Below are 15190 nucleotides of genomic sequence, written 5' to 3'. Positions count from 1 at the left end.
TCGTGAGACCTATAAATGACCCAAAATATAAGCGCAACTCATTACGCCATAAAAAAAAAAAAAAAAAAGAGCACGACTTATTAAGCCACAAGTAGCCCAAAATGCTTCAAGAAGAGCTGTTCAACAAAAAAAAAAAAAAAACAATCACAACAACTTTCGAACTTTGGAAACAAGTTTCAAAAATTCGAAACTGAAGGGGGGGCAACTGATATACCCCAAATATATCACTTACCATAAGTTCAGAGGAGGTTAAAGCCCAACATTGATAAGGACAGTTACCACCTAAGTTAACTGCTCAGCTAGAACAATTGATGCTAGCTCCATGATGACCAGAGCAATCTACGCCAACGCTATAACAATCGGAGCGATTCACACTTACGCCATATTTCGCCAATAAATGACACATCACCTTTGGGTCAAACTCCAATACTATAAATGGGGATTCTAAGAAGAGGTTAAGATATCTAATTCTAAACTCTACTTTACCGTTACATAAAAAAACTCTCAAGCCAATCCTTGATTTATGTGGGGACCTGCTTAATTTCCACATTTTTTTTTACATTATAAAATCACAATCCTTAACTCAGCAGATCATAATCTACCTGGACCCGTGGGTACCAGAGATACATCAGAACACATAACGAAGGTCTAAACAGTAGGAAACATACAATCACAATATTATAAATACGAAAACAACCATCACAATACCATAAATTATGAGTAAATTTATTTTCAGAAAATCAAATGTTATACTTGTATATTATAGATGAAATGTAAGTTTGGAAAATACTACTATTATGATTAAAATGTATATGTATGCATGAGATGCCAGAAACGATGATTTTAGAATATGAAGCATGACTTTAAACGGCATATGTGTGGCATGAACATTATTTTTATGTGAAGTGAATCATGATTTGAATGATTTTACGAGCAAAGCATATTTTAGGTATTTTGAAAAGACTATTTATGCTATACTGAGTTTGACGAATATATGATAAATGGGTTATTTTCAGAATGTAAATACCTGAAACGTATCGGACGCTAGGCCATGTATTTATATTATCGGCACGAGACCGTATTTATGATTTTGGCGCAAGGCCGTGTATTTATATTATCGGCACGAGGCCGTATTTACGATTTTGGCGCGAGGCCATGTATTTATGATTTTGGCACGAGGCCGTATCTATGTTTAACTATATTGTAGATTAGATATCTACATCAGATTAGTGCTAACCATCCCACGAGGGGATGGGAGATGGATAGTCGATGTGGCTTTCAGTAGAGTGTGGACGTCCACTTGGAAGTCCGGACTAGGGTGTGGCGGACCCATCGTACTTACAGACATATTTGATTCGGCAGTGGTCGGCCAGCCATTGTTGAGTCCTGCCTTCGGGCTGCACAACCCGTCATAGGGGGTAATACATGACATTAACTAGCTATTCATCCTGGGTATATTTTCAGTATTATAGTTATAACAGATGCTTATGTATTTTATGCTTTATTAACAAATCTGAAAGTACATGATTATCCAGTATGATATTATGATTATTTCGAGAGTTATGAAATATACTGTATATGTATAAGCACTTTAAATGTTCATGATGTCACACAACTGTATTTAGTTTATTTTCCCTTACTGAGAAGTGTCTCACCCTTAACATTAATATATTTTTTAGGAAACCCAGAGAAACCAGCGGGTCAAGGCCGCTGTTGAGTGAGTGGAGCTACCCTACTAGAAGGGTAAGCGTTAAACTAGGACTAGGAGATTTTTATTGTATGGTCCTAGTGCCATTTTGATATTTTGAGGATTATATAAATATATGTACAGAATTGGGAGATGTAGTGAACTCTGTTATTATGTTTCTAGTATTATGCTATATGGATGAATGTTGAGATTTTATGTTTACTGTTGCTAGGTTTTCCGCTGTGCATAACAGATGTCCCCGCTACCCACGGGTTTGGGTTGACCATATTATTTATTATGTGATATTTTATATTAAGAAATAGAGGGACGTTACAGGTTAGCTGGCTGTTGTCATATATTACCCCCACATGACTCGGTTGTGTGGCCCGAATGCGGGACCTGACAATAGTTGGCCGACCACTGCCAAATCAAAAGTACAGTCTGTAAGTTTGATGGGTTTGCTAGACCTGGTCCGTACACTAGGGGCGCTCACACACTTTTTATAAACCACATCGACCATCCAATCTCACACCACTCCGTACAGCGGCGTTAACACAAATATCATGATCATGATGACCATGGACACATAGCAACGGTACCGTGCAAGTGCTAGCCTAGACCAAGCCAACCAAGTTCTGATATCATATAACATATACTGAAACTGTAATACATGGATATTTCATGTCATTAATTTTCAAATCAATCATATCATTTTGCATATATACGTATATCATGAAAAATCATCGGCACATACGCCAGCATCTCATATTTTACCATAACTCGGCATGTACGCCAACAAATCATAACACAGCCTGTACGTTGGCAAATCATTTCCATAGCTCGGCCCGTATGCTAGCAAATCGTATACATAGCTTAGCCCGTACGTTGGCAAATCACATCCATAGCACGGCATGTATGCTGACAAAATATATAAAAATCTCGGCCCATACGCCGATTTTCCATTATAAAAATTTGTATCATTAACACATTCCTAGAAAACAGTATTTCATATCAACTTCTACTCTTGCCACACTAACAAGTTTTTCGTATATTCAACATATCATCATTTTCAACAGTATTTTCCAAAATATATAAATCATAAATAAATATATTTATTTTCTAAAATCGAATGCTATAACAATATACATATTTTCATAAAATACTAACTTAGTTTATCCCCTTACCTGATTCTTGAAAAGCCCCTAAGAAAATCTATCCAGCACCCGCAGGGTTCCTAACTCAACACCCTGGAAATGAGAACTCACAGTACTAAATTTCAGTATTTTCACATGTATATCATTTCCTATAACTACTGTAAGACCAAATTTGGCTTAAAAAGTCTTATCTCAACTCAGGGATGATTTTCAACGGAGTTCCACCGACGATCCGTTCCGGCAGATTTGGAGAGAACTTTCTTAGGAGCATCGTGGTGGTTTCAGATCCTCGAACCGGCAGAAATCCAGCCCGAAATTCGAAGGGAGAAGAGGAGGGAGCCGAAGGGGGAGAGAGAGTATGTGAGAGGTTGCTTAATTTTGAAGTAAAAATCTGGGTTTTTGATATTTATAGGACTGAATTTGTAGACGAGCCACGTCATCTCGTTGACGAGTCCTTTAATAATTTCGTCGACGAAACCCACTCCTCGTCGATGAAATTCATACTGCTCAAAACTTCTCTGGGTATTTCCTTGTCGACGAATCTTGCCTTCGTCGACGAGGTCCTCTTATACCCTCGTCGACGAATCCCCTGTGTTCGTCGACGAGGCCCTGATAATTCCCCTCGGTTATTCCTTCCAAAATGTAACGTCGTCAATGAATGCACTGCCTTCTTCTGTTTCCGATTTCCATTTCTCTTTCTTTTTATTATTTAAATTCCATTATTTTTCGGGTCGTTACAACTTAGGTATCGAAGAGATCCCCCAGAGTATACCTGAGTCCTCTAAACCTTACTTATTTATCTTTTTTCAGGTGGTCGTGATCAAAGATCGTGAAGGTCATTTAATTTTTGGTTGCAACAAATTATTTAAAGTCCTTTGGAGCCTACGCTACACTCTCGTTAAGTTCCAAACTCAAAAATCAAAAACCATGAACATAAAATTCTCATTCTTCAACTATTAAAATATCCTTTAAAAGTTAATCGCGTGCGCATCGACTAGTCCAACGAGTGCACCAAACACCCTATCTTGCCATAAACTATAGATTTTTTTTTAATATTTAACTTCTAATGATGAGTCACTAGATAACATTGATCTTTCTTTGTACTAATTAATCAACGCATTCAAATTTTCTTTCCTAAGGTTTGACCCTGTGGGTTCCAATTCATGAATTTCAATCAATTTGGCCCTAGCTAGGGAAACATTTTTGTTTTGAATTCTTTTTCAATGCATAAATGATGAGATGGGAGGAATTCCACATTCCCCATTGAAACATGGAATATGTTGAAACCCATATCTCCTAAAGTACTAATGAAAGCTTGCTTTGGATGCCTAACATTTAAAGTGGCCTCATGTCTATCTTATCTATCTCCTTTTGTGGTTACAAGTTCAAACATTGAAGGAGGGCTCTCTTTGGATTTTCATTTAATGAGCTACCAAAATTAGTTATTGTTATTAGCATATAATGAAAAACTCCAAAGAGCACAAAGGAGAGGGCGAACTATAAATTCAAATGGTCAAAGTTAACTCTTCTCATGATTAAATATGTATTTAAATTTTTAATAAAAAAATATGTATTTTTTTTTAAATAGATATTTGTGCAAGAAAATTACTATGCTAAGTGTTTAGAAGTTAGGAATATCTAAAAAATTCACCTGCCTTGAAGTTTGGTAAAAAAAATAAGGACCGCCTTTGAAGTTTTAGAAATTTCATTGATTTCTCCTAAGATTTTAAAAAATTTATAGACTTTTCCTAAGATTTGACACAAAGACTCTTGTTATATTTTTACAAAAAGACTAGTCTTTTGATGAGAGATTTGTGTCTTTTTGGTAAACCTCAAGAGAGGTTTCTAAAATTTTTGAAATTTTAGGAAAGTTTATTGAAATTTTTGAAATCTTAAAGGATATCAGTGTCTTTTTACTAAACCCCAAGGGAGGTTAGTGTCTTTTGCTAAATCTCAGATAAGGTCAGCGCCTTTTGCTAAACCTTAGAGGAGGTCTGTGTGTGTGTGTGTGTTTTTTTTTTCTAAACCTTAGAGAAGGATAATGTCTTTTTACTAAACCTTAGAGGAGGTCAGTTTCTTTTAATCAAAATATAAATGCTAATTAATCAAAGTTCGCTTTAACACATACTATGTGTGTGCTCTACGAGGCTTTGTAAAAAATGCACGAGAAGTTGTTCGTATTATGTTAATAATGAATGTCTTACATTTATCATTTTAAATAATTTAGATATAGTTTGATTGCACTTGAAAAAAAAAAAAAAAACATGCTTATCACATTTCTTACTTAAAAAAAGTACTTTTCAAGAATCACTTTTTTTTTAAAAAATTTAACTAAAATTTGAAAAGTTACACATTTATGAGTAATAACTATAAACTTTAAAAACTTTATTTATAAATATGATACATTTTTTATTTTCTTTCTTACTTTTCTCAATAATTAAACATGAAAATATCAATTTTTTCATGTTTTCTTTTCTTTTCCTCAGTATCTTCTGATATTCAAACGAAGCGTAAGTATTGGGATATCTCTTAGAAGACATGTCTACTTAAAGAAGGAAAAAAAAACATGAGACTAGAATACAAAAAATGTTTTTTCGTACAAAAATTTATAAATTAAATGGCTAAATTATAATGTTTATAAATTCAATCAAGTCGTAGCATGAAATTATATTAATTTTTTTAAATTTACATAAATTTAAACCCATACTTAAAATTTATACTCAAAAATAATATTTTATTTTATTTTTAATTTTTTAAAAATTCATAAAAAATTACCTCCTTAACTCAAACCCAACATCTTTTAAGGACACACCCTCATCTTATGGACACAGCTTTATCTAGTTATATATTCAAAATTATATCAAAATTTGAGTTTGACCCGACCCATGCCCCAGCCCGGCCCACAACCCGCTCCTCACGTGCGCCGGCAGGGTGCAATAATTGTGTACGAGTTAAATAAACGAATCATTTTACACCCAAAGCGTGCGAGAGCAATCATGATCCCCATTTTTCAGAGCCGTTGTTGATCCAATGGTTGAGAACAAATGGGCTCTACGTGGGGTTGGCTACCACACATCACTATCAGTAAGGTCCACACTACACTATCATTCCTAATTTCTACATGGAGTGGGTCCACACCTACTGTTCCTAAAGCTACAGGACACCTGCTCCACATATTTAATAGTCGGAGGGGACGTTGGATTAGTACGGTCAATTTGTTCAATTAATTAAATTAATTAAAAATTTTAAATTTAATTAAAAATATATATAGACCATATCGAGTAAAATTAGTCTGTCAACCGAATCAATAATCGACCGATTAGTACTTCAGTTAAATTAGGTAACTGGTTTTAATTTGTTTTCAAATGTTATTAATATATATTATATATAAATTAAGGTAATAATTTTTATATAACATAAAATAAACTTCACTTTAACGTCAATAATATTGTGCAAATGGTCAAAAAATAGAAGAAATTTACATTAACATTTCTAGTAGATGTTTTTAGTCAAAATGTAACTTTTACCAACCTAATAACTGCCCATTAAAACAGAAATCAATGAGGGCACACCCCTAGTTTGGGGTGAGCATAATTCGGTTAAAAAATTTATTCGGTTTGGTTCTATTTTCATTTTTGTTGAATTTTGATTTTTGGTTTTCCATTCGATTTTTGAGTTTTAACTGAATTAACCTAATAGTATAAATTAATAATAAATAATTATAAATATTATATATTAAAATATTTTATATATTATATATATACTATAATTTTATTTATTTATTATATAATATATATTAAAATTTTATATATATTAAATCTTATTTTTATTATATATATATATATATTAAATCAGTTAAAATTCGTTAATCAATTTAATTCAAATTAGGTTCTGTCGATTTTAAGTTCGATTAAATATGGAATTTTAGTCGGTTCGGTTCGGTTAATGAGATTTTTTAATTGAAAATTTTTGGTTAATTTGGTTAATTAACCAAATTAATTGAACCGACCGATGCTCACCCCTACCCCTAGTGCCTATGAAAGGGATCCGAGGTAAGTACATCTTATTTTCATCCATATATTTACTGTTACAAACATAAGATCCTTTCATATTCTCTAACTTAGACATTAGAGTAATTTCTCGGAGTACAGCGCGAGTCTTTTAGACCGTTTTACCCTCATTCTTGACAAGTGATCGAGGTTGTGATTAATTCAAATTCTTCAAGATAAGTTTTTACAGCAACACTTTTTATCCCAAAAATGAGTGATGGTGTGCATATGTCCTCATCGACTATTGTGTACATTAAGAAAAAAAGGAAAACAAAAAAACGGTCAAATCGGCCAAAAAAAAATTTAATAAATTATTGGTTAAATGGAGATAAAATTTAATCAAAGCTAAAAGTAAAAGGTCAAAAGACTTTGATCCTATGTTTGGAAAAGTTTTGCATTTAGATTTATATTAGATTTGCATAAATTTAATATAAAAATATATTTAAATTTGTTCTATTGACTTTGGTATAATCCCAAGAGGGAAGGTGAATTGGGTATTTAAAACTTTTGCCTACTAGGTTAAACCAGATGTTAGTATAACACAACCTAGGATATGTCTAATCATACACCAATTGCATAGATAATGATATGCTGAAATTAAATCATGCGCAATATTCACAATATATTAAATATAACATTCATGTGCAGTAAATAAATTGCAAAAATATAAACAGTGCACACGACATGTTATCGAGGTTTGACCAACACTTAACGAGTCGAGCGTCACCGTTTACAACCAGTTTAATTAACGGGGCTGATCTCAACCTACAACCGCACCTTACTAGGATGATGTACCTAACTTTCCTAACTGGGTCTAAGCTAATTCGAGACTATTCACCAGGGTTAGTCTCCCTTTTCAGGCCCACACCTGGAATACAACAATGAAATACAATACGAACCGGGTATACTATAATGCTTCTCAATCAAGCGAATATATACTAATACAAATCAATGCACACCAATAATGTAGGAACTATAAGTTCAGTGATGTGATTGTGTGCAAACAATACTCAATAATGTATAATCTCAAATATGCACAAGAGTGTTCAAACAAACTATTCTTTGAAACAAGATATAATAAATCTCAATATTAAATTAAGGTTTCAAAGATGCTGGTAAGAATATTCAAACAAACTCAAAAGTATTTTCATGAATGTAATATGTATAAGAGTTGTTTGAAATCAAGTTTGTAAAACGCTTTGCACACAAAAAAACTATTACTTAAGGGTTCTTGCAATAACAATGCAAAGACCCTTAAGCTAATAAGTTTTCCCCACACTAGATTTATCAAGTTAAATCCATGGGAAAACTCTCAAAATCAAATACAATCAACAACAACACAAATGAGAGTTTTAGCAATCTAAAATGGAGTATAATCACTCTAGATATTCTCACAAGGCTTAGATTATCAAGAAGGTAGTAGTATGTAAGAGTATAGGCTTAGTATAGGAAAAATTTGCTCTAAAAAATACAGAAGATTTTTGGCTAATCCAAATCCTTAATCATTGTTTAAACATGCAAATGAACTCATATATATAGAGAAGGGAAGGATTATGACAGTTGGGGGACATCAGGGGAATTATGAAATTGTTTTAATTCAATTTTAAGAAATTAGCCCCGATTTACCTCTTTTAACCACTGGTAAATATTAGCTAACCCGAGACTTTCAGTCGACCGAACTCAAAGTTCTGTCGCCTGAACAGACACATGAGAAAAAATAATTTTTCAATGTTCGGGTGCCCGAAAATATATTTTTTTGGTTGAACTATGCGATTTTCCAAATGCTCGAGGTTCGGTAGCTCGTTCGTATGTTCGATAGCTCGAACTTGCCAATTTGGTCACTTGAGGGTATTTTGAACATAAGAGTTCAGGCGCCTGGGTATTTGAACCAAGTCTTAGTATATGCTCGGTTGACCGAAGACATTACGACAAATTTGATTCGGTCACCCGAACTCAAGTCAACTTATTGACTTAGTTCAACGTCTGGTTAACTAAAGCAAAATGTACTGCCAAGTTCGGTCGCCCGAATCCAAAGGATTTTACACATTTAAGTTCAATTTAAAACATAAGATTCCCCATATAATATATGTGATAGTGGGGTCTTTCTTAGGTGCAAGTGCTGGGACTTAGGGTCTTTCTAAGGTCGTTTTGCTTGCCGAAAAAATCCGGCATAGGTCGACCGAAGGGTGATCCCTAAGGTCTTGAGCTTATAGTCCTACATGCATGATATGCAAATTATTAAAAACCTTTTTGAATTTAAATATTACAGACCCGAATACGAAAATACAACAAGTAAATATGTAAGGACCCGACCCTTTATATGGACCTAGGTGTCACTCACTTAAACCCAATACCTATACCTGTTCAAGATATGGAAACAACCCGCCATAAACAGGGACATACGAGTATAAATCATACATAATCATGATGTATATGTCGCGGAAGAACATAAACATCCATTGGGATTTCCACTAGCCTTATACCGGAGCTTACCAATACATCCATAAATTTGCATAAATTCGGACTTAGAATAATTTTCATTATTACAACCCTCTAAAAAGGAACTTCATCTAAGTTTATTACAAGATTCATATCTTACGTAAGCAACCAAAATAATCTCCTCAATCCCTTTAACTACTAGGATCGACGCACTGATGGACCTAAAAACAAAGGTTGTAAGATAGGGTGAGACACCTCTCAGTAAGGAAGAAGGAGTTACAATAGTGAGTGACTGCATACATGCATATTTTCATACAAACTCATACGTTTGAACATTTGTTTATAATACTGTATCACATAACATTTAATTTGTACATAAAGTATTAAAATCATGCATATGACTATTAGAACAACTCCAGCTTGGTATGACAGTTTGTCTATTTTCTCCCGTGGCACCGGTTGTGCACTAATTGCCTCTAATAGTGTCCTGTTCGTGTAGACAAAGTCGAGCATCTTTATGATCTGACCATCCCCAGGTTTATTTTTACCAACAGCTTACTAACTCTTCGCAGGTCGACCATCTAATATACCCATACTGATTTTACACATGTATGGGTTGCACTGCCAGCATCGGTACCTAACCCTAGGAGTTTATTTTAACCCCTGAACTGGAGTATTTTTCAACCTCTTTTACTGAAGTTTCTTTCAACCTCTTTCAGTCACAAGTTGTGGTTCCAGTATCATATATACAATTTATAGCAAAACAGTAACTTGTGCAATTTTAGTATTTTTCACAAATTCAAATATTTACATTGGGTTCAAACTGGTGCCTTTCCACTCGGTTTACCGTTCTTTGTTTACTAATTCATCTCGGTGTATCTCCGGCCTTCGTTTATCACATTCTCAGTATAAAAAATTAGAACTTCGTTCCCATATTCCATATCAATAGTATAGAAAATCCATTCATTCCCATTTCAACATATATCACACAAATTTAATCTAAAAACCCGCTAAATGATAGTAATCAAGTAAACACCTTTTAAATGAATAAGTAAAGGATTCGAGCATCTCCTACTATAGTATAAATGCAAATAAATAATTTTTGTAAAGTTTGGAGATCATATGCCGAAATCCTCGTTTTTACCAAAAATCGTAAAATCGTAAAATCGGCATTTCTACTCGGTAGAATTTAGCAAATAAGCAGTTAAACCATACATATAAATATAAACTAGCTTTTTAGCGGTTTACTTTTCCAAAAATGTTGTTGTAATCAAATTCCCTTTACCTTATACTCGAAATGAAACTTCATACGAACACGGTCCAAATCGATAACCCGGGATCCCGAAAACCTAAAACCACATAACATAATCTTACTATATTTTCTACTACTTTCCAAATACCCAATCAAAACTAAGATCAGATCCCTACCTCGATTTTTGGGTAAAACCCGAAAATCTTCGAAATGATGATCTGATCCGCTAAAATTGTAGAGTTTTCTTTTCTGATCCATGCAGTACCCTCCTTTTTTGGAAACAGACGACGAACGGGGAAGAATCCTAGTGAGAGAGAGAGAGAGAGAGAGAGCTTTTGGATGAATCTTAGCTCTTAAGCAACTCAAATGAGATATTTATAGGACCTTTGACCCAGTCCAATTCGTCAACGAGGCGGCGTCTTCGTCGATGAATCCACCACAAAAATCGTCGACGAGGCCCTGAATTTCGTCGACGAGTATTTCCCGAGAACCTCTCTAAACCCCTCGGTATTCTCTCGTCGACGAAGCTCTGAATTTCGTCGACGAGGCTCTGAAGGGCTTCGTCGACGAATGTGATCCTTCGTCGATGAATCCAGTTTTTAAAGGTTTGGGTCTCTACAAAATATGCCGGGATCTTCATTCTTCCTCAAGTTATTGCATGCTATCAATGTGATCCAATTAGTATGATCCTGCACATAAATTTGAAAGTCATTAAATACAAAGAGTATTTGTGTAACGCCCTGAACCCGCCAAGTGGGGCCCGAAGGTCACGTGTCACATTCACCTGTTTCTGACACCATATACCACAATCATGTAGTGGAAGTAAAATAAGTAACCTCAATTTAAATACCAGAGTCTATCTATAAATCCCGGAACATTTGCAATAGCTGTTTATATTACATTCCAAAACTAAAAAAAAACATAACTTTATACTAACTATCATTACGAGCACTCCAAAGTTTACCACAAAATACAACCCTACCTCGGAGCCCTAAGCTCGACCTCCTGATGGACCTGAAAATATAAACATCCATTAGGGTGAGACACATCTCAGTAAGGAAGAACAAATCATAGCAGTGTGTGGCAGAGTATTTAAATGTTACAAAATATACAATCTTTTGCCAATCATCATCAAACCCAACTGAGAAAACATATCATTAATATCAACATAAATCTCCGAGTTCATACCCACATTTAATATGCACCGAGTTCATACCCACATTTAATATGCATAAGTTCTGACCTCTGATTGCATACTCAAATTCATAATTATTTTTAATAATAATACCTGAGAATAGGGAAGATTACCCATGTAGCGACTTGCTAATAAAATAAAATCTTTTCCCTTATTTTAATATCAAACATTAACCTAAACAGCGGAAAGTCACATACATAAACATAACCACATAAATTACAATACCAGAGTGTCAAAACATCCCATATTTTATACATACATCACTGTTCTCCTCAGAACTTTTTCCTACTGAAGTCAGGGCATACAGAAATACTACCTAAAAATACTACTTACCCTCAACAATGCAGTCTAACAGCCCTTCTACCTACGAGCTTGATCCGTTCGCTTAATTGGTTCACCTGAAAAATAATAAAACACTGGGGTGAGACGATGCTCAGTAAGACGAAACATGCTATTACTAGCGTGTGGCTACTGAGTTATATTTCTGTATAAATATTCTGATTTAAAACAAATATCATGGATAACTGAAACTGTAAATGCTGGTATAAATATCATATATTAAAACTACATAAACTTAATTTCATAATATTACTACTATTTCTGGAAATCTACCTATACTTATAATATCTGAGAAAATTTCCCTGGATAGTTGTATGTCATGATTTAATCCCTCATGACAGGGTTGTGCGACCTGAAGGCGAGACCTATCCTGGCTGGCCGACCAGGGTAAGTCAACTGAACTCCGACAGTTTGATCGGCCCCCTCAATCCATATCTGATGGAGAGCTTGTCCCGATGTGGGCACGATCGACCTCATACCACTTACTATCTGAGTAAAGTGGTTGCACTCTGAATTGAATATCTGTAGTTACGGTACCGTACTCTGTTAAATCTGATCCATCAAGGTCTAATACTATATAGGCAGTTGATATCTTTAACATACTGTTTTTACCATGATTTCTGAAATAACCACAAACCTATAGAATTTATCTGAAATTCTAAAATTAACTGACTGAAAGTTTGATTTCTATATAACTAAACTGTTATTTGTATAACTGAATATCAGGGCATTATGGTACTGAAAAACTGATTATTCTGAAATTACTGGAAATATATTATTCTGAGTATATTGTATACTAAAAGTCCTTTATTCTTTAAGCATGTAAATATCATGGTATTTCTATTCATAAACTGCAAACATGGTATTCATAGTTTGCATAAATACGGTAGTGTACTCTAATCAATTCAAGCCACACTAATAAATATTATTATAATCAAGCTCTGAAAACCGTATATATATAATTGAATAATAATTTAATAACAACCTATATTTTGTACTGAAATCATAATGAAGTTTCCTAACATAACATGTTTCCCTTACCTGACTACTGGAAAGCCCTTACTAAATATCGGTCCTACACCTGCAAGATTTTCCACTCAACTCCCTGAAAATAACATTCACCAGAACAAAACGTCATTATTTCTCTGTCTATTCCATTTCATAGAACTGTTGTAAAGCCTAATTTTGAGTAAAAGACCTTACCTTGAACCTGGGGAGAAATTTAAGTCGATCCCACCGATGATTTGCTCCGGTAAACTTGGAGAGAACTTCACCAGGAGCATCGTGGTGGCCTTAGATCCTCGATTCGGCAACTAATAGGGCTGAAATTGAAGAGAGAGGGAAGAGAAACCGTAGGAGAGATAGAGAGAGAGAGAGAGAGGATGATTTTCGCTGGAGATTCTGCGATTAAACTCAATTTAGGGCTATTTATATTGCGGCCCTCGTCGACGAGCCACGTCATCACATCGACGAGATCCAGAAGGAGGTTTATCGACGAATACCATCTCCTCGTCAACGAAATTCAGAATTCGAAAAACAGTTGCTCGGTATTTTCTCGTCGACAAAATGCTTCCTCGTCGACAAAGTCTACTATCTCCTTCTGCTACTGTTTCTCATTTACCCTTTTCTTTATTATTTAAATACCATTATTCTTCGGGTCGTTACACCCCACCCATACAAGTAGCTTCCTTCTGCTCTAATGCTAGGATCAGGGCACTCACCTAACTCAGTTAGCCCTCAGGCTATGTATATAAGCAAAGTTACCAAGAATAGGGAATTATATCCGCCCATATAAGTAGCTTCCCTCTACTCTGACATTAAACTGAAAATACTAGTGCATTCGCCTTTCTTAGCAAGCTCTTGGTAGGAAGTTTACCTTGCCATATATATATATACACATGTAATTTAATTATTATGTCATTCATCTTATCATATCACATTCAACATAAACATATTGTCCACATAGGACTCTCATCCATACAAAACAATGTTAACACATGATACACACAGGACAAACATCATCACATGGTCCACACAAGACTCATTCACACAGGACAATCATCATCACATATCACATCGTGGCCCATATAGGCACCACTAACCACCAGTACAAATCCCTATGACCTACCCGTAGTGTATTAGTAGAACAACCTCCTCAAGCTTGTCAATGCTCTACCCTAATATATAATGACAATATACGAACTCCTCAGGCCTGCCAACGTATATCGTGATTACATTTAGGCAATATAACGAAATCCTCATGCCTGCCAACGTTATATTGTGATACACACGAATAACCACACAAAAATCTACACACACATATCGTATTATTTGTCACGCAGCAAACTTAAGCAACGGTATTCACAATCAATCAACATTCATCACTAATAAGTATTTACAACATGCCAGAATCCATAATTAATCATTGTTCCCAATCCAACAGTATATTTCATCAACTTGTTCTTACAATAGCCAATTAAATTGTAAAAAATTTATTCCTGCCACACAATTTCTTTTCCATATAAATATATATCAGAAGTTAATATTTTTCCAAATGTTAAACTATTCAAATAAATTATACTTAAATATATATATATATATATATATATATTTTATATTCTCAAAGTAACCAATTTAAACTTTAATAAAAATCCTACTATAATAAATTCCCCTTACCTACTTTTCTAAATTATGCCTGTGAAAACCCCAAAACGACGCCGATGGTACTCACTCGGATCCTAATTCAAAAACCCGATTTTATCAACCCAAACTTCAACAAAATGGTTTTTTATCACTCCCTAGGCCCTATACATTCCATATTAATAATATACTTAAAATATCTTACTTACCTTGATTTTGGGATGGTTCCCAAACTCCTCAAGCTGAAATTTTATTCCGGATAAATTGTAGAGAATCTCCCCAGGATCAACATGGTAGCTTCTGATCGTCAAATCGGGGAGAAACGAGGCCGGAATAGTAGAGGGAAGGCAGAGGGGCTGAATTTTAGAGATAGAAACATAAGAAAATGAATTCCTTTCCTGAAATTCTGATTTTTGCATATTTATAGCTACTTGC

This window comes from Malania oleifera, chromosome 3 (genome assembly GCF_029873635.1).
Source record: "Malania oleifera isolate guangnan ecotype guangnan chromosome 3, ASM2987363v1, whole genome shotgun sequence".
Classification (NCBI taxonomy): Eukaryota; Viridiplantae; Streptophyta; class Magnoliopsida; order Santalales; family Ximeniaceae; genus Malania; species Malania oleifera.
This window is presented reverse-complemented; position numbering follows the sequence as displayed.